Raw genomic sequence first — 26638 nt, 5'->3', positions numbered from 1 at the left:
AACAGGAAAGGATCCCTTGTTCCCGGAATCATACAGACCTATATCGCTATTGACAAAGGATATTGAAATACTGTCGGGTGATTGGTGAGATTGTGTACTCTAACCAAACTGGTTTTATGCCGGGAAAATCTACGGCTCTAAATTTGCGTAGGCTCTTTTGTCATCTGCAGTTGCCCCACCCTGCAGAGGAAGAGGCGGTGGTGGTGTCGCTAGATGCTGCTAGGGCCTTTGACTCTGTAGAGTGGAGGTACCTGTGGCTGGTGCTAATGAAATTTGGGTTTGGGCCAGTTTTTGTTCAGTGGGTACGATTACTGTACTCTTGTCCTACAGCTAGAGTCTGTGTAAATGGCTTTGTGTCTCGTCAGTTTGTCATGGGCAGAGGTACAAGGCAGGGCTGCCCTCTGTCCCCCACTCTATTTGCCCTGGCCATAGAGCCACTCGCATGTGCTGTTAGGATGCAGTCACATTACCAGGTTGAAGATGGGCTGCAGGACAGACACAATTGCCCTTTACGCAGATGATATGCTACTTTTTCTGTCATGCCCTAATAGGTCGTTAGCTGCGCTTCTCCGAGTGGTCACGGCTTTCGGTAGGTACTCTGGGCTTTTGATCAACTGGGACAAATCTAGTGTAACTCCGATTAAGGGTACTTGCCCTATGGGTCAAGTTTTACAGACTCCTCTCAAATGGACTCTGGTATTTAAGTATCTTGGTATCTGGATTACTAGTGATATGGGTCAGTATATCCAGCGTATTGTACAGCCTCACATTGATTATCTTAAGAGCTGGGTTGGGGTGTGGAAACAGCTGCCATTAACGGTCACAGGTAGAATCAATCTGGTTAAAATGATAATTCAACCAAAATTTTTGTATGTTTTGCAACAGTCAACCGGTCTATATCCTTCATAGTATATTCCGTTGCATTGAGCGTCTCATGGCCTCTTTGGTGTGGGCGGGCAAGAGAGCAAGAGTCAAGCTTACCACTCTGTATCGTTCCCGAGGGTCGGGGGGTCTGGCTCTGCTAAATCTGCCGCTTTATTATTTTGCTTTTCAGCTGGCACATATTGAGGTATGGTTCCGGCCGCGGATGGGTGTGGATCTGCATGATATTCTAGTCTCTGGGACAGGCTCTAAACATACACGGGTGCAGTTTCTTTTAGCTTGTAGGAAGTTTGGGGGTGAGCCTCCCTTATTGATACAAGCCATGAAGGTGTGGCGATTCTCATCTCGGATTGGGGGTGAATTGGACTAGGATCCATGCACTCCACTTTGGGATAATTTGGATTTTGGTGAGCTGCTTAGGATGGAGGGAGCTGGAGCTTGGCGTATTTACAATATAATACATATTGGACAACTGTATGAGAATGGGATACAATATATTTATTTGAGCAATTCGGGGATTACATGAGTTACCTAGGGGTTACTTCTACAGGTATCTGCAGTTAAGACATGCTTTAGTCTCACACATCCGGGGAGCTGCCCAGAGTTTTAATGCAGATTCTTTGAGGGTGCAGCTGTCAAGGTTGGGCCCGAGGCGGAAAATTTCGTCTCTGTATTCATTGTTGTTGGAAGGATCTGGTGTGGATGGCATCGGAAGGCCCGACTTTGAGCAGTTGGATTGATCTTGTTAATGACACAGTAGGCCATGAGAGGTTCATGTACACCAGTAGGAACCTAGTGGATAAATATGAAAGGATATGGTACAGGTGGAGAACATCCCCATATGTTACAGAAGGATTGAGGGAGGTGGAGCTTTCCTAATGCAGTGTTCGGAGCAGATGTCCAGCCGCCCTTATTATTAAGGTCAATGATTTGTATTTTCTATCAATATTACTGCATTTTTACCTCATTGTATCTTGTATTTTGGATAATGTGCATAACCTGGTTTTAAAATCTGAGCTATAATGCATTTTGACTGTGCTATGTATGAATGTTTGACACTGCTTATACCCCTATGTGGGTTACAGTTTGTTATACTAGCCTAATGTCTTATCTTAGCTTTTTTGTTGTAAAATGTAAAAAAGTAAAAAAAAAAAAATTCAATAGATTTTTACTTGAATTGAAAAAAAACATGCATTATTCCCTGTCTGCAATATTCTAAAGTGCTGGTTTCCATTATAACAGGGAGACCATGAGACGTCCCCCATTTACAATTAAAATAAGCCCCAGGATGGCCAGCACAAGTTTGGATCCCTGTGAAGGCTGTAAAAATTGTGCCCACCTCTCAGATGCTAATAGCCATGCACTCAGGCCCTTCCCAACACACTGGGCTGTGGTTATTGGGGTAATTAGCAAAATTGGGATCTCTGGATCGGCAGCTTTTCCACACCAATGGTCCCACTATAATAAGTAAGGGCCTTTATTTATATAAAAAAAACACGCATATACAGTTTTCTAATATATTTTAAAGAAATAAATGACACACCAAATGATCCATTATAGTCCAAATGGGGGAGAACGCAACCCATCCACACACTACTCATGACTGCTGCTAAATGATCATAGCTGAGATTTACCAGAACTCCTGTTTAATGCCAGCCAATCACAAGTGTGTTCTCAAGCTGGACATATGTGTTTGGCTTGTGGAAAATGACTCCCGGTTACAGTACTTTCATGTGGATTGTTCATGTGAGAAGGAGGATTGTTTATTTTCTGAAATTTTATTGTGTCTATTTTCCACTTGGACTATCAGATCAAGAAGAAAAGAAAAGAAGATTTGATTTTTAATAAAGTGGTGAACAGGGGTTCTGGTGAGCATTTTTTTCAATTAAAAGTTTATTTCAAATCTGTGTTTAACTTTTTTGTTAATTACTCTATTGGTATAACAGGTAGGGGTCTATGTGCTTTGGGGAAAGTGTGTGTAAACTGTGGTACATGACTGTTTTACAATTCATAAAGGACATCAACTGTTTTATAACATTGGGTGTCATGGGAGCCATCACAGCTATCTATGTAGGTAAGTGTTTAGTACTCAGAAAATTATTTTTTAATTTATATTTAAGAATCTGTCCACACACACAGCAATAGCTTTCATGTAATGGGCAAACACAATTACCAAGCTTACATTTCTCAACAATGCCTTCATATCACATTATTGATTGAATATATAGCTGTAATTGTATGTTGCACAAAAATTATTAAAAGATAAAATTGAGTATGCACATTCTGGGGTTTGTTTATGACCCCAGTGTGGTAGCGATCAATCTGTATTGCTGCCAATCGCAGCAGTACCTAATGAAATACCATTGCAATTTAATACGCTGGAGCTGCATAGGGAGTTCCGATACAGACCCCCATCTCAACAAACACTTTTTCCTTGCATTGGAGTGGAGGGGTCGATTGGGACAGCTGTAAGTGGCGGTAATTAGATTAAATCTGTGATTTCTCCAGCGTTGGTTCTTCACCACTTGTTTAAATAGACCCTGTAATCTGTGAATGAACATTGTAAAAGTGCTGAAGTTTATATAAGTTCCATGTGTAAATAAAACAATTTTTTTTGGTAATGTGTCCAATTTATATGTCAGTTGCAGAGATTTAGATCAAGCATCAATGACATTTACCCTAATAAGAAAATGTAAATATGCTCACAATAATAATAAAAAAACCTATTCCATATCTTTCCAATATAAATGATCTCAGTGTGAAATAAAGGCACATTATCAGGCTGACTTCTTGTAACATGCATGAGCCAGTGACAGGTTATACACTTGCACATAGTGGCCACATACAGTGACCCGACATCACACCAGCCCCTTTGTGATGTAATATCTTGTCCTAGTCAGGACACTGGAGATTTCTCTTCATTTCTGAGCAACCGCTGTCCTGTACACAAGGAGTTTCAGATTGTGCGAGAGTCAGATTGTGCGAGAGGATCTGATGTGGCGCAGGCAGGTACCTGTCAAGGACCAGTCTAATGATGTCTCGATGGAGGTCAAAACTTCTCTAGCAGAAGAATTCGCAAAAATGACTTTGCATGAGAAAGGTGTGTATTATAGACTTTGGTGCCCCAAATCAGATTACTTGTCTTTCCTCAGTTTCCGTGTTTCACACCCGGGATACACAGGGACTGTCCTCATATCAGTGAGCTGTTTGCTGGTACATGTGTGGAATGTAGTTATACAGAGGGACTAGTGACACTTACACCTGTCTAATAGGTCACAGGCTATCCATTCAGTCATTCTTCCCACACCACAAATACCTGTCTCACATTAATATTCTACATCAGTAATGCAATGAAAACGGCCTGTAGTTATTACTAGTACGTATTTATGTATGCAGTCAGTGACATCACAGGTGCTGCAAGACTAATATTCATGATGCCTCACTTCTAGGTTTTGTAGTTAGGTCCACTCTAAAATGTATTGTGATGGCTGTTTCCTATACTGTTTTATTCTTTTGTTTCATTTCTGTCTACACATACCTGATTCCACTTAGAATAGATTCTAGTTGTATAAGCTACATTGCTCACCAGTGGGTTATGTACAGTTATGTTAAACTCTGGTTTATTTTCTTTTTTTTTGCTGCAGATGAGATAATCAAGACAAATGAGAAAAGTCCATCAAAGGAAATCATGCAAGTTGGTGAAAAGCCAAATATGACAGAATCAAAATGGCACAAGGGTATATATATATGTATTTATATATCAGGCTATACTACCCCACTCCTAGGATTGTTTTAGAATGCATAAGAACAATATCTGTACAGGTTTTCCATAACTGAGTAATGTGTTTGCATTGTTCATCAAATATTTTTTTTGATTCTTTAAGATTCCTAATTTAGCAATATTACCAGTGCTGTCAGGACACTGTCCCTATATTTATTCATACCGTTGTTGTAAAGAAAAAAGTCCTCCAGTTGAATAAAAAGACACTGGTACTTCTGTTTATTCTTAAATTGTAAAAATAACCTTTTCAGAGTATATATCTGAGAAACTGCAACCAGGTATTATTTTTTGTTGCATAGTATAATGTGTACTAGCGAGTTTCCTAACCTAGCCGCGCATATTGAGAGTCAGTGTGGCCTGATCACTGAAAGTTTGGAACTGGGTCTAATTTGAAGGTTAAGATTCTTAACATAGATCCTGTAGCTGGGTTCCTTTGGACAGACCCATAGCATATAATGTCTGACATCTCAGACAGGTGGGTTGCTGTCCAGTATATAAGTTAGCTATGTTGGTGGGTGTATAATAAGTCCTATGTAGTATAATAAGCAGTATTCCATGATTCTAACTGCAAAGTATGGAGAAAGGGGGCCTACAAAGCCTCATTCTGCTCAAAGGTGGAAACAGGAAATATCTTTTTTACATCTCCATAATACTCAACCTTATACCTTCATCTTGTAAGCATGTTTAATAATTTAAGAGCAGAAAAGAACCCCATTTTATATTTTGCTTGTTTTTCCTTATAGATGCCTTTAACATGTCTGGACGTAAAAAACAGAAGCGCCCACCGTGGTACCTTGTGAGTCCCTTCGAGCGTCCTCCACTTAATGTGACGGTGAGATTGTAATCTTTATAGAGCTCATTATAATAAAATAAACTGTTCTTTTTAGTTGAATGGAAGGATCTTTCTTTTTACAAGATTGTTCCCTGTTAGTTGAGGAAAAAGTTACAGTATTTATTACAGAATAATATTTGTAGCAGTTTTTTTCAGAATTAATTTTCAGATTTCTGTTTGTTTTGTTCTGCATTAATATACTGAAATGGGTTGGTAATCCACAGGTACCTACTTAATGCTGGTAATATGCTGTCACTGGGATCAGGATTACTGTAGCTCACTCTCTGTAATATAATCATTATGGCCACACAGTCTGGTATACAGGAGGCCACATACATAATAATAACATTCATTTTCAGGAACCTATTATCAATTATTTGTGGGTACATTTTGATCCTTTATATACCTTGACTTCCTTCTTCCATAAGAACCAGTTTTGCTTGTGTTCAGTATAATTGTGTCTGTACAAACAGTTAATATATATATTTTGCTTTTGTAGAATGAAGTTGGTCAAGGCGAGCCCTGCGAAAAAATAATGAACATTTTCAGGAATTTCAGCAACAAGCCTTCTTCAATGCAGATCAATAATATGAATAGGTGAGCTGGAGATATTACTGACTCTGATTAGTAAAGGATGTACTTTGGTTCATATTAATACTACACTGAGACAACTAGGACTACAATGCAATCACTTTAGAATGTAAAGGATTTACTACTGGAAGCAGAAATTTTGCATATCAGTTGATGTTCTGTTGATGATGGAAATGCTGGCTATCGGAGTGTTATAATGAGTTGTGCATGATCATAGGAAAGTTCCCAATAAACTGTTCTTGATAATGCTGCCTGGTTACACCCTAGATTGATATTTGCAGCCATGTGATTCATGGTTGTTTTCCTATTTGCCTTGAGCCCCTCTCTCCATGTATGAGTTATATGAATTGCTAAACCAAATTATTTGGTATATTGTTTATATATTACATATCTATTTATTCATGTTACATTTGAGATATCCTCTATATATTAATATATATTAGCAAGTTGAGCAGTCTTTGTCATTGTATCTCATGCCCCAACAATCCAGCCCTCTCTGGCACAGGTCTCTCTATGTAGCCAAGGTCAAAATAAAAATGTTTGGTGTATAAACCAGCTGAGCATTTTATTACATGATTGTAAGTGTGGTATATTGCTTATTTAATACATGAACCTCACCGACACGGAAACACCTACGTTTAATATAATCTATATCTCTCATGTAGTTACAGAGTCATATTGCTGTTTTTAATTTCTTTGGTTAATGTTACAGGAATTTTCTGGGACGATACTTTAGAAGACAAATGCATATACTACACCAGAAAGAAGCACGAGATATAATATTTTGTTCTCAGAGAGGCTTAATGGTGGACTGGAATGAACGTCTGCAAGTGGAGACTAATAATATATTGTGCTCAGAGAGGCGTAATGGTGGACTGGAATGAACGTCTGCAAGTGGAGACTAATAATATGCGAGTTTATTAAAAATAAAAAGACCTCGTGTAACATTTACAAATGTATAAGGTCTCATTCCTTTACAAAACTAAATTAAGAATAAATTAAATTATTTTTTTTTCATTTGTCATGTAGCTGAGTGAAAGCTTTAGGTATCTGTTGGTGCTTTAAGGTGCTGGGAAGTTCTCTGCAACATCCTTTAATAGGCTAATGCTTCCCACACACACTGTTATTCAGTCATTTAGACAACATAATTTGCTTTTGGTTTTGACAACACAATGAAGGCCTATCTCCATAGACATGGCGTTTTCACAGATGGACAATTGGACAGATCACAAGGGTTACCTTACAGTTACAGTAAACCTATATAATAGAGAGAATCTTATCCGTACAGGACTATATAATTATAATAATACCAGTATATTAATCCTATTTATCTTTTTAAAACATATTTTTTACCATGTTTCTTTATGTCATCATATCATCAATCTTGTTCATAGAGAGCACTCTTCCAGAATTACGTATACGTTCATTCACAAAAGAAGAAAAATGGTTCTAATGTGGAGGCATTTACAGCTCTACAATAATAGTACAAATAAATTAAAATTGTATCTTTAGTAATAATCTTTCAAATATTTCTTCACACTAGTCTTCTCCCAAGTGAAATATTAAAATTATGTGATAAGTAAGAATTTTAAACAATGTAATAAAAATAAGCGGGGAAGGAACCCTACCCCTATAAGTCCTCAATGCTCAGCCAGTGTATGTGACTCTTTATTTGAGAGAATACTTTATAAAATTTCCGCCTTATTGGTATAACACATAGTTGATGCCCAAATACCACTAAGAAAATATTATAGTCAGAGAAATGTGTGCTTGTTCTTTATGTTTCGGTGATGTACCTCTCAGCAGAGAAACCAACAGACCACAAGTTAAACACAAAATATTTTTATAACAAATAAGAAAATTTGTTTGTAATTCAGTTTGGTTTCCAAACATTAATTTCCAGCTTTGTAATATATTAACATTTGCGTGTAATGAAGAGATGAATCATGCAGCATTTGTCTCTCAGCATCATGAAGATTGGAAGTCAGGGGCGGATTGGCCATAGACCTTACAGGGAATTTTCCCGGTAGGCCGATGGCCTAATGAGGCCGTCCATAGGCTGCTTTTTTTTTTTCTTTTTTTTGTCCATTCATTTTTTTTCTTTGAATCACTGGGCGCCTGGATCTCCTTAGTGCTGGCCACCAGAAACTATGCCGAATGGGGGGGGCAAGGGAGGGAGCAACCCCGACCAGTCCGAGATGCTGACTCCGTGGTATAGTTGGTAGCTGACCCTTCCCTGGGACCAGCCACCTTCCCCCTAGTAGCTGCGAATGCAATACCTCACTCCTCTATGTGTGGCTGCAGAGGCCACATGGGACACGCACCACAATATTTGTGTGTAGGGGGCCTCAAAATGTTATATAATGTTTGTCTAGGGGGCCTCTAAATCTAAATGTAATGTAATGTGTAAATGTAATGTAATGTGTTTGTAGGGGCACTCTAAATGTAATGTAATATTTGTCTAGAGGGGCCTCTAAAAGTAATGTAATGTTTGTGTAGGGGGGCCTCTAAATGTAATGTGTGAGCGCAGGGGGGCATATGGCTATATAATGTGTGTATGTGTGTGTGTATGTGTGTGTGTGTTTGTGTGTGTGATGGCAGGGGGAAATATGGCTATGTAATGTGTGGATTTGATGGCAGGGGGGCATGTGGCTATGTAATGTGTGGATGTGACGGCATTGGGGCGGGGAGGTCGGGAGGTATGTCCCAATTCACATGAAGGCAGAGCTGCATGGAACTAACAGTAGTGCACACAGCTTTGCTTGTGTATTTGTCTAAAATGTATCCAATATGATAACCCCACTGTTTTAAGTGCCCCAGGCCCCCCCAAGAGCCTTATTCCAGCTTGGTCATACTTTAGTGGTTTCCATTCCTGCCTTTTACCTTGCACTGATCCCATTCTCAGATCACTTGAACATATGGCCAGCCCCCATTGCACTGATAATATCATTAATCCTGCCTCCTTTGCATTTAGTATATCACCAGATTTTACTGGTAGTTTGCAGCTCATGATGTCAGGGGAAGATGCATCAGTGCGTGAGGTGCTCATATGCTCATCTTGCAAACTGATCAGATATGATTGTGCCAACATGTTTCATAATAGATAAACAAAGTAAAATATGTTTCTATGAAAGGAATATTGGAAGGATGTGTTGGTAGGCAATAAACAAGTTTGAACACAGAGGTATAAACCAGTCGCAGATAATGCAAATGGATTCATGTATTTGTATAACACAGGACAGGCAGTCTTTCCCCTGCATTGCCTTAGTAATGACCCAATGTTTATTAAATCATCACATCTAGGTTTTCCTAAATGTAACTACAACTAGGGATGTGCACTGGCGACTTTTGAGGTCTCGTGTTTTGTGTTTTGGATCCGGATTTTCTCGATGTTTTGGGTTCGGATTTGTTTTGCAAAACACCTGCCGAAACGTTTTGGTTCGGATTTAAGGTTTTGGATTTGGATTTACACCCAAAAAAGTATCTGGACTGCGTAGAGTAGTGGGCACTGGGCACTGCTATAAAAAATATATAGAAAACCTTCAACAGGTCTGAATTACACCCAAAAATAGTATCTGGACTGCGTAGAGGACTGGCCACTGGCCACCACAATATAATATATAGAAAACCTTCAACAGGTCTGAATTACACCCAAAAAAAGTATCTGGACTGCGTAGAGTAGTGGGCACTGGCCACCACAATATAATATATAGAAAACCTTCAACAGGTCAGAATTACACCCAAAAATAGTATCTGGACTGCGTAGAGTAGTGGGCACTGGGCACTGCTATAAAAAATATATAGAAAACCTTCAACAGGTCTGAATTACACCCAAAAATAGTATCTGGACTGCATAGATGACTGGCCACTGGCCACCACAATATAATATATAGAAAACCTTCAACAGGTCTGCATTACACCCAAAAATAGTATCTGGACTGCAGAGAGGACTGGCCACTGGCCACCACAATATAATATATAGAAAACCTTCAACAGGTCTGAATTACACCCAAAAATAGTATCTGGACTGCGTAGAGGACTGGCCATTGGCCACCACAAAATAATATATAGAAAACCTTCAACAGGTCTGCATTACACCCAAAAATAGTATCTGGACTGCGTAGAGGACTGGCCAATGGCCACCACAATATAATATATAGAAAACCTTCAACAGGTCTGATTTACACCCAAAAATAGTATCTGGACTGTGTAGAGTAGTGGGCACTGGGCACCACAATAAAAAATATATAGAAAACCTTTAACAGGTCTGAATTATACCCAAAAATAGTATCTGGACTGCGTAGAGTAGTGGGCACTGGGCACCACAATAAAAAATATATAGAAAACATTCAACAGGTCTGAATTACACCCAAAAATAGTATCTGGACTGCGTAGAGGACTGGCCACTGGCCACCACAATATAATATATAGAAAACCTTCAACAGGTCTGCATTACACCCAAAAATAGTATCTGGACTGCATAGAGGACTGGCCACTGGCCACCACAATATAATATATGGAAAACCTTCAACAGGTCTGAATTACACCCAAAAATAGTATCTGGACTGCGTAGAGGACTGGCCATTGGCCACCACAATATAATATATAGAAAACCTTCAACGGGTCTGCATTACACCCAAAAATAGTATCTGGACTGCGTAGAGGACTGGCCAATGGCCACCACAATATAATATATAGAAAACCTTCAACAGGTCAGAATTACACCCAAAAATAGTATCTGGACTGCGTAGAGTAGTGGGCACTGGGCACCACAATAAAAAATATATAGAAAACCTTCAACAGGTCTGAATTACACCCAAAAATATTATCTGGACTGCGTAGAGTAGTGGGCACTAGGCACCACAATAAAAAATATATAGAAAACCTTCAACAGGTCTGAATTACACCCAAAAATAGTATCTGGACTGCGTAGAGGACTGGCCACTGGCCACCACAATATAATATATAGAAAATCTTCAACAGGTCTGCATTACACCCAAAAATAGTATCTGGACTGCGTAGAGGACTGGCCACTGGCCACCACAATATAATATATAAAAAACCTTCAACAGGTCAGAATTACACCCAAAAATAGTATCTGGACTGCGTAGAGGACTGGCCACTGGCCACAACGATATAATATATAGAAAACCTTCAACAGGTCTGCATTACACCCAAAAATAGTATCTGGACTGCGTAGAGGACTGGCCACTGGCCACCACAATATAATATATAGAAAACCTTTAACAGGTCTGAATTATACCCAAAAATAGTATCTGGACTGCGTAGAGTAGTGGGCACTGGGCACCACAATAAAAAATATATAGAAAACATTCAACAGGTCTGAATTACACCCAAAAATAGTATCATGACTGCGTAGAGGACTGGCCACTGGCCACCACAATATAATATATAGAAAACCTTCAACAGGTCTGCATTACACCCAAAAATAGTATCTGGACTGCATAGAGGACTGGCCACTGGCCACCACAATATAATATATGGAAAACCTTCAACAGGTCTGAATTACACCCAAAAATAGTATCTGGACTGCGTAGAGGACTGGCCATTGGCCACCACAATATAATATATAGAAAACCTTCAACGGGTCTGCATTACACCCAAAAATAGTATCTGGACTGCGTAGAGGACTGGCCAATGGCCACCACAATATAATATATAGAAAACCTTCAACAGGTCAGAATTACACCCAAAAATAGTATCTGGACTGCGTAGAGTAGTGGGCACTGGGCACCACAATAAAAAATATATAGAAAACCTTCAACAGGTCTGAATTACACCCAAAAATATTATCTGGACTGCGTAGAGTAGTGGGCACTAGGCACCACAATAAAAAATATATAGAAAACCTTCAACAGGTCTGAATTACACCCAAAAATAGTATCTGGACTGCGTAGAGGACTGGCCACTGGCCACCACAATATAATATATAGAAAACCTTCAACAGGTCTGCATTACACCCAAAAATAGTATCTGGACTGCGTAGAGGACTGGCCACTGGCCACCACAATATAATATATAAAAAACCTTCAACAGGTCAGAATTACACCCAAAAATAGTATCTGGACTGCGTAGAGGACTGGCCACTGGCCACAACGATATAATATATAGAAAACCTTCAACAGGTCTGCATTACACCCAAAAATAGTATCTGGACTGCGTAGAGGACTGGCCACTGGCCACCACAATATAATATATAGAAAACCTTCAACAGGTCTGCATTACACCCAAAAATAGTATCTGGACTGCGTAGAGGACTGGCCACTGGCCACCACAATATAATATATAGAAAACCTTCAACAGGTCTGAATTACACCCAAAAATAGTATCTGGACTGCGTAGAGAACTGGCCACTGGCCACCACAATATAATACATAGAAAACCTTCAACAGGTCTGAATTACACCCAAAAGTAGTATCTGGACTGCGTAGAGTAGTGGGCACTGGGCACTGCTATAAAAAATATATAGAAAACCTTCAACAGGTCTGAATTACACCCAAAAGTAGTATCTGGACTGCGTAGAGTAGTGGGCACTGGGCACCACAATAAAATATATAAAAAACCTTCAACAGGTCTGCATTACACTGCACATACGGCTGCTCCTCCATCCTCTCCATCATATACATGTTGGAGTTTCAGCGTGTGAAAACCTCTTGTTTTTGATAATGTCAGTGCATTTTGAATATTTTTCAATTTGCCCCACAACACTGAATGTACTTTATCTATGATACGCATCTATCTATCTTGACTGCGTAGTGTGGTGGCCCCGGTACACAATTTGGTACCGAGGCCACAATATAATTAAAAAACCCTCCACGGGTCAGAATTCCACCAAAAAAGGGTATGGACTGCGTAGTGTGGTGTGCCCGGAACATAATTTTTTACAGCGCCAACAATATAATTAAAAAATTGGGCATCAACTGTCACCGTTGTTTAATATCTGATACACCTAAATATGGACTGCACAGTGGAGTGGCCCCGGTAGTAAATTTGGTGCCGGGGCCACAATACCTCCTCCAACTTCCAAGTGTAGTGTTTATAAAGACAGACAGCGTCGAAGTGTTATTAGTTGACTTTCTTAACCCTAAAATTGTCCCTGTTGCAAATATTCGTGCAATGGACAGTTACTTTTTTATTGAAAGACTCAAGCTTTCAAGTGTAGTGTTTATAAAATATAAACAACAATACAGTAGTTTTAGAGCACGTCAATACCTCGTGTTTTAAATTATGACAGGGCATTTTACTTTTGGTTTAATTTCTTGAATTTGTTTAAATTTGGTTTTACTTTTTGAAATGGAAAACGACTGTTGATTGGTCATATAATGCAAAAAAAAAAAGTTCCAAGATGGAATTGTCCTTGGGCCCTCACACCCACCCTTATGTTGTTGAAATAGGACATGCACACTTTAACAAACCAATCATTTCAGCGACAGGGCCTACCAAACAACTTTGGCTGAAATGATTGGTTTGTTTGGGCCCCCACACCAAAAAAGCTATTCATCTCTCCCTGTACAGACTAAACAGGCTCTACTGAGGCAAGATGTCGTCCTCATCCTCAACCTCTGATTCCTCTCCCCCTACAGTGTGTACTTCCTGCTCATCACACATTATCAATTCGTCCCCACTGGACTCCACAACCACAGGTCCCTCTGTACTATCTGGAGGGCAGTGCTGTACTTCATTGAGGAATTGATTATTCATTTTTATAAATATCATTTTTTCAACGTTATGAGGAAGCAACCTCCTTCGCCGCTCACTGACCAGGTTCCCCGCTGCACTAAAAACTCTTTCCGAGTACACACTGGAGGGGGGACAACTCAGGTAAAATAGAGCCAGTTTGTACAGGGGCTTCCAAACTGCCTTTTTTCCTGCCAGTAACAATATGGACTGTCTGACATGTCTACTTGGATGGTGTCAGCAAAGTAATCATCCACAATTTTTTCTATTGTGACAGCATCCAATGCAGCGAGAGTAGACATGTCTGCAATGGTTGGCAGGTCCTTCAGTCCGGACCAGATGTTATCAGCATTCCCGCCAGCGCCTCTTTTGGGAAAACTGAGCTTTTTCCTCGCAGCCATAGATGTGGAAGAAAATGAGGGTGGAGCTGTTGGCATGTCACGGTCCTCTTCAGAGGACAATCTCCTGACCAGCAGGTCTTTGCACCGCTGTAGACTTGTGTCCGCCGGAAACAGAGACACAACATACGCTTTAAACCGAGGATCGAGCACGGTGGCCAGAATGTATTCCTCTGACTTTAAAAGAGTGACCACCCTCGGATCCTGGCAAAGCATACGAAGGGCTACATCCACAAGAGCTACATGCTTGGTGTAATCGCAATGGCTTACCAGCTCCTCCCTCACTTTCTCCAGCTGCTTCTGCAACAGCCTGATCAGGGGAATGACCTGACTCAAGCTGGCAGTGTCGGAACGGACTTCTCGTGTGGCAAGTTCAAATGGCTGCAGAACCTTGCACAACACGGAAATCAGTCTCCACTGCGCTTGACTGAAGCGCATCCCCACTCCTTTGCCTATGTCGTAGGTGGCTGTGTAGGCCTGAATGGCCTTTTGCTGCTCCTCCATCCTCTGCAGCATATAGAGGGTGGAGTTCCAGCGCGTCACAACCTCTTGTTTGAGGTGATGGCAGGGCAGGTTCATGCTTTTTTGATGTGCCTCTAGTCTGCGGTAGGCACTGGCTGAATGCCGAAAGTGTCCAGCAATTTTGCGCGCCACCGCAAGCATCTCCTGCACACCCCTGTCACTCTTGAGGTAATGCTGCACCACCAAATTAATGGTGTGGGCAAAACATGGGACGTGCTGGAAATTGCCCATATTTAATGCCCGCACAATGTTACTGGCATTGTCTGACACCATAAATCCCCATGAGAGTCTAAGTGGGGTAAGCCACTGGGAGATAATTTTCCTCAGTTTCTCTAATATGTTGTCAGCGTTGTGCCTCTTATTAAAGCCTGTAATACACAATGTTGCCTGCCTTTGCACGAGCAGCCATTTTGTAGATGCTGCTACTGATGCAGCTGTTGCTGTTGCTGCGGAAGGGGATGCATCTACCCAGTGGGCTGTCACAGTCATATAGTCCTTAGTTTGCCCAGAACCACTTGTCCACATGTCCGTGGTTAAGTGGACAGTGGGTACAACCGCATTTTTTAGAGCACTGAGGACACTTGATCGTACTTCTCTGTACATTTTTGGTATCGCCTGCCTAGTGAAGTGGAATCTCGACGGGATTTGGTACCGGGGACACAATACCTCCATCAACCCTCTAAATCCCACTCCACTGATGGCGGACACCGGGCGCACGTCTAACACCAACATTGCAGTTACAGCCGCAGTTATACGCTTTGCAATAGGGTGACTACTATCGTATTTTGTGGTCATGGCAAACGACTGTTGGACGGTCAATTGTTTTGTGAAAGACTTAGCGGTCTTACGACTTCCCCTCTGGGAAGATGACCGACTAACAGCAGCAACAGCAGCAGTGGCAGTAGTAGGCGTACCGCTGCAGGATTCCTCGGATGAATCCCGTATTGAGGAGGACTCAGTCTGGTTGCTGACTTGGGCTGCAGGACTGAATCTGATGGAGATTGTGGAGGAAGTTGATGAGGAGGGTGTTGCTGGTGTGTATCCAACTGGACCACGGGATTTAGGTGTCCCTGTACCGATGAGGGTCCTAGCCCCAGTTCCTGAACTAACCACTGAACTATGAAGGTTATTCAGGTGACGTATAAGGGAGGATGCTCCTAGGTGGGTAAGATCCTTACCCCTGCTTATTTGAGCTTTACATAAGCTACATATGGCCATACATTGGTTGTCTGGATTTGGATAAAAATAACTCCAGACCGAAGAGGTGCATTTTTTGGTCTTCTGACCAGGCATGACGATGGGCTTTTTCATCCCATGGACATCAGCTGTTCCCCCCCCTGGTGCCTCATTTACAATAACCACATCACCATCCTCATCATCAAGTTCCTCCACAGCGCCAGCTACATCATCAATAGGCTCCTCCCGAGCCACCTCTTCCCGTACAGTGATGGGAAGGTCAGGCTTGACAACCACCAACACCCTTGGACTCGCCTTGAGGATTTGTGATAATTTCTCTTTAGAAGGCAGAGTTGTTTGCTGTTTTGTTGCTGACAGCATAACTCTCTTCAATTTTTTGTAGGGGGGGGGGAGGAGGAGGAGGGATAAGATCCGTGGGTGAAGCTGAACCACTAGTCATGAACACGGGCCAGGGCCTAAGCCGTTCCTTGCCACTCCGTGTCGTAAATGGCATATTGGCAACTTTACGTTTCTCCTCAGATGATTTTAAGTTTCTCTTTTTGCTACTTTTTCTTAACTTGGGCTTTTTGGATTTTACATGCCCGGTACTACGAGATTGGGCATCGGGCTTGGAAGACGACGTTGATGGCATTTCATCGTCTATGTCATGACTAGTGGCAGCAGCTTCAGCATTAGGAGGAAGTGGGTCTTGATCTTTCCCTACTTTATCCTCCAAATTTTTGGTCTCCATTATATGTAGCACAAGATACTGCAGAATGTGTGAACTTGGTAATATTGCAGTACCAATGGACTTATACTGCTGGATTGGTTTTGCAAATTTGGTTATAATTACTTTTTTTTTTTACATTTTTTATTTTAATATTTTTTATAACTTTTTTTTTATTTTTTAAAAACTTGGGAATAATGGGGAAATAATTATGCCCTTAGAAGCACAGAGCACAGGACACAGCACCACTGGACTGAACAGGACACAGCACAGGACCCAGCAGCACTATGGAACTCAGCAGGACAGAGCACAGGACACAGCACCACTGGACTGAACAGGACACAGCACAGGACCCAGCAGCACTACGGAACTCAGCAGGACAGAGCACAGGACACAGCACCACTGGACTGAGCACAGCACAGCACAGCACTGATCTGAACAGCACGAGATATAGCAGGACAGAGGACCACCTAACACACCCTCCCTCTACCCTGATCAATGCCCGAGTGAAGATGGCGGCGACTAGCGGGGAATTTATAGGATCCGAGTATCGCGAGATCCGACAATGGGATTATGAGTCAGAGCCTCAGTTTCAGATTTGAATTTGGCGCCAATACCCGGATCTGTCTCGGATCCGACTCGGATCGGCAACGTTCGGGTGGGCTCGGATTTCATAAATCCGAATGCGCTCATCTCTAATTTTAAGGTTTGTCAAATTCACAGAAAACTGTACTAGGTATACAAAGCACAATACGTATAATAATTGAGTTTTAAAAATGCTTAGTTTTTTTCACCTCAGTCACTGATCTTCTAATTGGAGCCACGGCATTGACCTGATGTAACACTCACCTCTCCTCTGCTCCGGCGTTGTCTCCTGTGTGCCAAGATCTGCACTTTTGGGTAGCGGGTCTCTGGACTCCCAAGTTTCACGTCAAGCAACAGCATTTTACCCAAAGCCTTGTATATAGCCACTATGCAACACTCACATGTCAAGATGAGCAAAATTTGCAGGTTGTTATTAGGGATGTGCACCGGCCACTTTTGGTGTCTCGTGTTTTGTGTTTTGAATTCGGATTTGCTTGAGGTTTTGGGTTCGGATTTGTTTCGCAAAACACCCGACGAAAGGTTTTGGTTTAAAGGTTTTGGTTCGGATTTAAGGTTTTGGAATCGGATTTATTTTGAAAAAAAACATAAAAAGTGCTAAAAACCAGTTATGTGGTTTTTTTTTCACTCCTACGCTATTATTAACCTCAATAACATTCAATAACAATCATTTCCACTAATTTCTAGTCTATTCTGAACACCTCACAATATTGTTTTTAGGCCAAAAGGTTGCACCGAGGTAGCTTGAGCACATAATGCCAAAAAAAGAGGTACAAGATGGAATTGTTCTGGGCCCTCCCTCCCACCCTTCACGAGATTCGACGCGAGACTTGGTCGACAGAGCCTCGTTTTCATTTTTTTGCCCGCCGGAAATATCCGAACAGTGCTCGGATCCTGTTCGGATCCGCACTGTTCGGGTGGGCTCAGATTAGCGGAATCCGAGCCCGCTTATCTCTAGTTGTTATGTATTTGGTCACAAAAATGTAGCACATTTTTCCAGCAAAATTTGACCTTAAGGGGGGAATTCAATTGGCCACATTACTATAAAAAGTAACTTGACCTGCGCACTATTACCATTATTATGGTAATAGTGCACTTAAATACTGCTATTACGGTGATTTCAACGCTGGCTTTTTGCTTGCAGCGCCCTGAGCTGCGAGCAGAAAGCCGGGTTAAATTTTCTGTAATAACAGTAGTAGGATTAGCGCTGCATTAATCTGGGGGGAATTGAATTCCCCACTAAGTGTTCCATGCACAATTTCCACTATCATTTTTGTTCTGCCCGATACTCAAGCATAATTTTTGTTTTGGAGCTACAAAACACTTATAATACATAGGGGCATATTCAATTCTCGGCAGAAACGCTGAGAATCTTGCGGTCCACACACGTTTACCGTTGTTACGGTAATTGTGCGCGGAAAAACCGTTAATACGGTAATTTAGTAGCTGGATTTCAGCTCGCAGCTCCCTGAGCTGCGAGCTGAAATCCAGCTAAATATTATCGGATTAACTGTACTAGTTTTTCCGCAGCGCGGAAAACTAACAATTGAATATGCCCCATAGAGTACTGTGTAATAACCAAAATTACTAAATTATTAAAAAAACATGCCATGGGCGTGGCCTGGCGGAGCATGGCGTAGGTTGTGTATACCAGAGCTCCCCAGCCTAAATATCCGATAGTGATATCCTGCTGTGCTACTAGCTCCTTCTATTAGAACAGTTCTGCGTCGGAACTGCCCCTGCTCACTCCGATCCAAGTTGTGTCTGCGCGGGTGGATCAGGGCCGCTTTTGTCTGACACTGGTGTCAGATGGAGCGCTGCTGAGTCTGGACTCGCGCTGGCGGGAAGGAGGTTCCTGGGTCTACGGCTGTACTGAGGTTGGTCACTTATCTGTCCTGTGCGGTGGCAGCTGGTCGTGTGAAGAGAGATCATCTAGCTGTTGATGAAGAGTGGAGAGCGGAATGTCTGTGTCTGGGTGTTCCCGCCGTGAAGAGGGTCGAGGCATCATTTTGGAAGTCAGTATCAGGGGAGAACAGAGTTCATACACTCATTTATTATTGGAGGTGCAGCTGACACAATCTTTCTTTGTAGTGGAGCCTGTCTACAGCATTGGGATTTCTGTCTCTGGCACAGTAAACAGGATATATATAGTGTCATCTGAATTTGTCTGTGGGCCCTCCCTCTGTGAATTATCTGTGTGCAGGTGCTGTCTGGGAATGCATGTATTTTAGTGATCCTTCACTGCAGTGGATATATTCCCTATTCGGACATCTAAATTTTGGCTGTGAATCCAGTTGAGCCCTGGGCGCTCTGTTGTGACTTTCTCCTGCATTATAAGCTGTTTTTTGTATAACCTAACAGTGCATCTATAAACATCTGTGCATAGCAGGTGCCATTATGGGTAAGCACTCTGCAAGTAATACTGCTGCTATCAGGCTGGAGAAATATGCTCGTTCAACAAGACTGCAGCCTCGGAGCTCCTACGTCTGAATTGCAGGTACCCCAGTCTTCCAAAGATGCAGACTCGCCTGCTGATTCTACTCTTCAGGAGGTCCTGAAAGCTATCGCTGCCTCTGAAAAGAAGGTAATTGTCAAAGTCAGCAAATTGGATAAAGTCATTTCAATTAATATCGAGCAAACTTCGTTGTCTTTGTCTGAAATTAAGCGTAGAGCACGCTACGGCGTGGAAGGGCGTATCCAGCCGCAACATGTGGCAATAACAGGTTTTACACTTTTGCACACATTCACACGAACACACACATTTGTAATTAGTACACATTAATTGTAGTTGCAACACATAGTTATTTATGTTGAAAAATAGAAGTATTTATGTTCAATATTATAAGTTATATGTATATTAGTGAAATCAAAGGTTCAGGTTGCAGGAACTATGTCATGTTTAGTATCATTTTAATCCCCTATTCATCAGCAGTTGTCCGGTTCATTTGCCGAGGAGATTGCACATTGCATACTCTAGTTAGCGGTGTTAGGGAATAAATGTTTAAAGTGATACAGACTGTAAAATGCAAATAGAATAGTTGAAACTGGATTCTTGGCAGGAAAGTCGGAGCACATCCCCTGGAGAGTTGACCCCCACCTTTGGATATTTTGGTTTGAACTGGCCTATGACCTGCAGTACACTGGACCTTCCTGAAGCCTGGACCAATAGAAGCAAGCCACATCATCTGCATTGATTTACTGTATTCACTGATTGCATATAAGCAGGGGCTCTGGACCTAGTGACCAGTCTTCTTTGACCACAGCCTTCAGACCTGAATGACTGTGCACTGGATCCAGAGCGCCTGCGATAAGTAATGGCTGTACTTGTTTTATTTCGCTTTGTTACTCTGCTACTTTTGGCTATTAAATTACTTTGTGCTTTGGAACCACACATCGGGATTCGACAATCGTTATTGGATAGCAACAAAATGTGCATAACAATTTGGGGGCTCACGGCGGAAGTTACGCTACCGGACGATACGCAAGACCTACGGACTTCGGTTCCTCAACAAAGGGTGGATTGACGCGTCATATACGGGTAAGAACACAATGTGTTCCAAACCTGTTTATCATTCTGTGTTGTGAAACCGAATGTCCATTTTTGCATTATCTAAGGAGCGCTAACTTGAATCTAGGGACAAGAGAGAAAACTGTTTCTTTTTATTGTCATTTTGCGTTTTAAATGTATTGCATTGCTTAGCTCTGTGGTTCTCTGATTCCTGAGTGTTAGGAATACACTAGCAAGAAGAATGAGATTGTGGTCCAGTAAAAGATGATTTATTGAGACTCAGCAGCAGACAGGGAATAATATAGTGCTGAACTGGTAATAATGACATGAAGTATAATAGCATGAAGCACAACAGTAACACAATGCTGAAAAGGAAACAGGAATATGCAAACAAATATGATGATACACTCTGTAGCAGAAAATCTCTGGCAGTAGACAGTCACTGGCAATGCAAAAATGTCTTTGACACTGATTCATGATAGCAAACAGTCTCTCGTATAACAGACTGACAGTAACACAGTCGAATAAGCACAAACAGTTAAGCACTCAGAAAGTCTAGTAGCATTACTCATAGTTGTCCTACTCTCCCAGAATGTCCAGAAGACTCCAGAATTTCTGGGAGTCTTCCGGACTCCAAGGAGAGCAGGGCAACCTCCCGCATGCAGCATCCTTCGTTAGTTAACATGGTGGGGGAGGGGCTTAGTGACGTAACTGTCACGTCATCGCGGCCCCGTCCATGTTGCAATAGGGTAAAATTATGTTTCCTGGTAAGGGGGTGGGGCCGAATGATGCAATTCGGCGAGCCCGGTCCCCACACGCCCACCTGCCCCTGGGATCTCCCGGAGCACACCAATCAAAAGTTGGTAAGTATGCATTACTTAGACAGGCCTAGAACCCCTCAGTGTAGAAGGTAGAAATGCTAAATGGTGAGCTTGTAAATTAGTAACGCTACCTGTGAGTAGCATGCTGTAGATGGAGGAGGTATTCATAAACTAAGTGGAGTAGTCTGTGACAGAAATCACAGTGATCAGAAGACAAAGTTAGGGACCAGTAACAAAAGAGAAGCAGAGCCAGGGGTCAGGAGCCAGAAGTCACCATAATGCAGAGACAGGGGTCAGGAGAGAAAGGTACAGGACCAAGAAGCTAGCACATAAATACTATCAATGGCAATATAAAGCTGGACAGATCATCATCATTATCATCATTTATTTATATATATATATAGCGCCACATAAATACACCAGCCCAGTGGTAACCAGCCTGCAGCTGGTTTTCACTATAGATACAGGAACACACTCATGTGTCTCCCTGCTATTGTGTAAACCATCCCAGGCTGAGGAAGATGCCATCTTTCTGACTAGGTACCAATAAGCAGTATGCAAAGAGTTTCAGAGGAAGAAGCCACCAATAACAAGCTAGGACTTAGATCAAGGTTTACAACCTAACAAACATTAGCATGTTAAACACAAAATGTGTGCAGCTAGTGTACCTTTTTCTCCACGATATATATGCGTGAGATGCCATCTTGCTGGCTGGGCACTATAAAATAAAATCAAAGTAATATATTTTGCTCTATGTAATACAATTACATATATATTTACTTAAGTTAAGAATCCCATACATGAGTGATCCAGCCACTTTGCCCAACCATACATGCTCATGTAGCAACAAGTCCGGTAGATCCAGCAATTTAGGTAAGTGTTAGGTTAGGTATGTGTGCAACTGAGATTTCTGCATTTTTAAGTACAAATAGAAATAGCAACTTTTTTGCTAGTCGTAGCAGTGTGCTGGGGGATTTTTTTCTGTGTTTGTTTCTTGCTGGATAAACCCCACCATTTCAAGCACCTGTTAGGAGCCAATAAATTGATTGAGCAACTTCTACTTCTGTATTGTTTGAGAGGCATTCTATGGTATCAGTAGCTGATGGGAAGTGCTGGTCCTCTATTGCCATTGGAGGCTTTTTGGGGTACCATTTGGTTTGTTAGCTCTCAATTTAAAAACATATATATGTATGGCCCAAAAATAGGGACTTTTATTTTTATTTTCGGACCCAATCTCCCTAGTGGATCAAGCCCCTTGCTAACTGGCCAGGGCCTGGTTTGGCGTTACGGCAGGGGGCCCTCACGCTGCACATTTCCCTGCTATAGCGTCACCAGCCCCCGGCTGGCAAAGCCTTGTGCTGGTACTAGTAAAATAGGGAGGGAGGACATGCTTTCTGGCCCCTAGATTTTGATAATGCCAGCCTAGGCTGGCAGAACTAGGGCTTTTTTTTTCTTACTCTATGTTGCCAGCAGTAGGGCGTTAGTCCTGCTTTCAATCTAATGCTTTATGTCGACATTGTGACTTTTGACCTTACAACCCGTCAACATTACAGTGTCAACATTCATACCCGACCCATATATATATATATATATATATATATATATATAAAATGTTGCTTGAAGTGTATTTGCATTGGAAAATATATACAGTACACACACATTATATATATATATATATATACACATATATACAAGTTAACCCGTGCATGATACTCATGCATTCTAGTCAAATCAAGCTACTTAAGGTGTTAAAAAGGTTCTTGTTATGCATTTGGGGCTAGGCCAGGCCTCCTCAGGGGAAGAGTGTTACTTCCCAACGTAAGTGCCCTTTTTTAACGTGGTTTTCTCCACATGTCACCACCTCCTCATTCTTCTCCATCACCTCATCCTTCATCTTCATCGCCACATCCTTAATCTCCATCGTCTTACTGTTCTAAAACCTCTCGATACACAACGTTTCTGCTAAACACCTTATCGCTGTGCTCAATTAGTCTTCCTTGAAGGGCAGTATTCATAACCTGCACTTTCACATCACTGCTTCTCCGTACTCGTGAAAATGCGACATACAATTATCCATGACCAAACACAGGCTCTGGTAAATAAATACCCACACGGTCAAGATTTTGAGCCCTCAACTCGTAAATTTGATGATGGAAGTTAACTGACTTCACTATTATAATTTTTATGTCAAATAATGTCAGTATACCAAATTTCAGGTCAATTGGATGAGCCCTTTCTGAGAAAATAGTTTTTTCCACACACTAACACACGCCGCTAGGATTATATATATATATATATATATATATATATATATATATATATATATATATATATATATATATGTATGTGTGTGTGTAATTTTCTGGAGGGTGGATGTATTTCTCCAAAATTGATAAGCTGTGAAAGGTCAATTTATACGCAGGTGCTAAGAAAATGTCATTTTGTACAAATATGAATTATTGTCCATCTTGAGGATAGCAAGAAGCATACTTCTATTCCGGTTTTGTGAGCCAGTCTATTAACACTTTAGGAACACCACCTTCATCAATTTCAACTTTTCCATTGAAATTCTAAAATATTGCTCAGTTTAGTTTCATAAATGTCTTATATAAATCATGAGTTTTTTTCATGAGGAGATAATGTGGGATGAAGGAGTACACATCACATAGCCTGTATTTTATTACCAACACCCCCACTCCCCCCAGCTGGTCCTAACAAAATAAATGTTTTTTCCCATGATCATCTCCCTTAAACATACGCTGTGTCAACTTTTGCACACAGCAGAATAATATTAATTTGGCAAATTCATAATTTAAAACAAATATTGCTACAAGCTTTTGAGAAATTCACTTTCAGTCAAGTGGAATTCTCAAAAGACTCTTGAAATATTAAAAAAAAATACAGCTGAACTATAGCAGCAATGTGTCTTTACTTGACATGAAGTAGTTCTAACATAAACCACTAAGTGGCACTAATGCTGCACAAAAACTATTGTTATTGTCTATAGTAATGCTTAACAGAGCCACATCCTAGAACTAGATTTGTAGAACACCGGAAATTCAGATGCAAATTCACAAACTGTGCTTGTTAAATTGGACAAGACCACCACTCCCATAGAGGACTATGGGGATGGCGGTATCCAGTTGTACTTTGTTTAAAACAGGAGATATCTGAGATATTTCCTGTGTTAGACAATTGTTAAATAGCTCTGTTACCTAAGTTTGAAATAGCCATTTCTACATGATTTTCTAGAAAAATAAAATGTTTAATAAATAAGTCCAGCGACTTTCCCCTCTGATTCATACTCGTACCTCTTGTCTCGGCTTTGTCATTTTACCACTAGATTGCTAGCTCTCACAAGCTGGGCCCTCCTTATTTTTTATTTTTATGACTGTACTTATTTTGTCTACCTTGTAAATCCCTGTTTTATGTAAAGTCTGCTCTTTTTTTCCCACTATTTGGAGCACTGTGGCCCTTACAAATAAATAGACAATAATAATTTTAAAGATAATTTACTTATTACGCTCATTATGTCTAATACAAGGTCACTGTGAGTACGTTATGTTTTTGTCTTAGACATAATTCCTCTTCTTGTATGAATAACTAAAGAGTAAGCTTATAGCATTTTAACACATACTGCAGTTGAGATCACAATGAATTGCCTGTGTATTTCAACATCTTGATAGTTGATAGCACTAATGACAAGTACAAAAATCAACTGTGCTTTGCAATGGTCAGTATGTTGTATTTGAAAAATCTGTACGGAAAAAAGAGAGAAGATAATACAGGCAAGAAGTGCTACAATACTGTTTATATTCAGAGCCCATACGAGTGTACAATAGTCTGCGTTTGCAAGGTGATCATGTACACAATATTTTCCCTGTGACCTTTCTGCTCACACCAAACAGAAGCAGCCAGAACTTTAGACATCTGACGATTAGCAATGTCTTTCCACATGAAGAGTTTTGTACTTTTGCGCAGGACAAAATCTCCAGCACACATTTCTTACACATGTAAGTAACCAGCAACCAGCCCTCTGTATAAGCTGCTAGCAGGCCACAGTTCTCTGCCAGTTTATTGGACTTCTCCAAACCAGTGTTTCTTTTATCTTCTGTTGGACTGATTACTAATGTTATGGTATTGGCTGAAAGAATCTCCAGGTTCTTAATGTGTTTCTACAGTACGGATTTTTCTTCTGACATTTAAACACATCAGTCCTGAAAACTGCTCCTTTCTATACAAGCATGGGGACTATTAATGTAATTTTTGATTGAGGCTTTAATATATACTCCTGCTGTTGAAATCCACTGGGTTTACATTATTTTTAAACTATCACAAGTTATTCAAGGCCTTCCCTTGCAGGCTGTAAGTTATTTTTTAAGGCTATAAACATGTGGCATTCTTTGGAATGCTTCTGATTGGTTTCTTTATATTCTGTGCTCTGTGATTGTCCTCATTCTATACTTAGATGTAATTATTAGCCAAATTTGCAAATTACTTTGCTTATGGAAAACCGCTAAAATTCAGCGTACAATCTTATCTTCCCTCAGTATTTTCTGCTCTAAAAGCATTTTTTTCTTTAATTGATTTTGTCATATGCTTGATAAATCTAGATAAGATAAATTCCCATGTTTCATTATATTAAATCATTGTAGCTATTGGCTAAATAGTTTTATTTTTAGAAAACCATTTGCTCCAATTATTTATTTGGCATTAAAATAAGTCATGAAATTGTTGTTTTTTCTCACTAGGTGGCAGAGTAACCACATTATCTGCAGTGTGTTTATTTTTCTTTAATTCAGTTATATTTTTGTTATTTCCTTTCAACATAGATCTATTGTTTTTGGGGGGTAGTTAGGGAGGGTGTCAGGGTGTTCTTGCTTTTTTCCTAGTAATACTATTTCCTTGTACAAACTCATGATCGGTTAGTGAACCTGTAACATGTTAGTGAGATCAGGTAATAAACATGTAACATTTAAGTGAAACATGCATATATTTATAATATGAGCACAATAAATTCTATCTTTCTCATATTTCTTGTTAGAGGTTGTTGATAGAGGCCTAAGTTGTATATGGACAGTTATACTATCTTGATTTAT

Source organism: Mixophyes fleayi, chromosome 3 (genome assembly GCF_038048845.1).
Source record: "Mixophyes fleayi isolate aMixFle1 chromosome 3, aMixFle1.hap1, whole genome shotgun sequence".
Taxonomy (NCBI): domain Eukaryota; kingdom Metazoa; phylum Chordata; class Amphibia; order Anura; family Limnodynastidae; genus Mixophyes; species Mixophyes fleayi.
Note: the sequence above shows the minus strand (reverse complement) of the source record.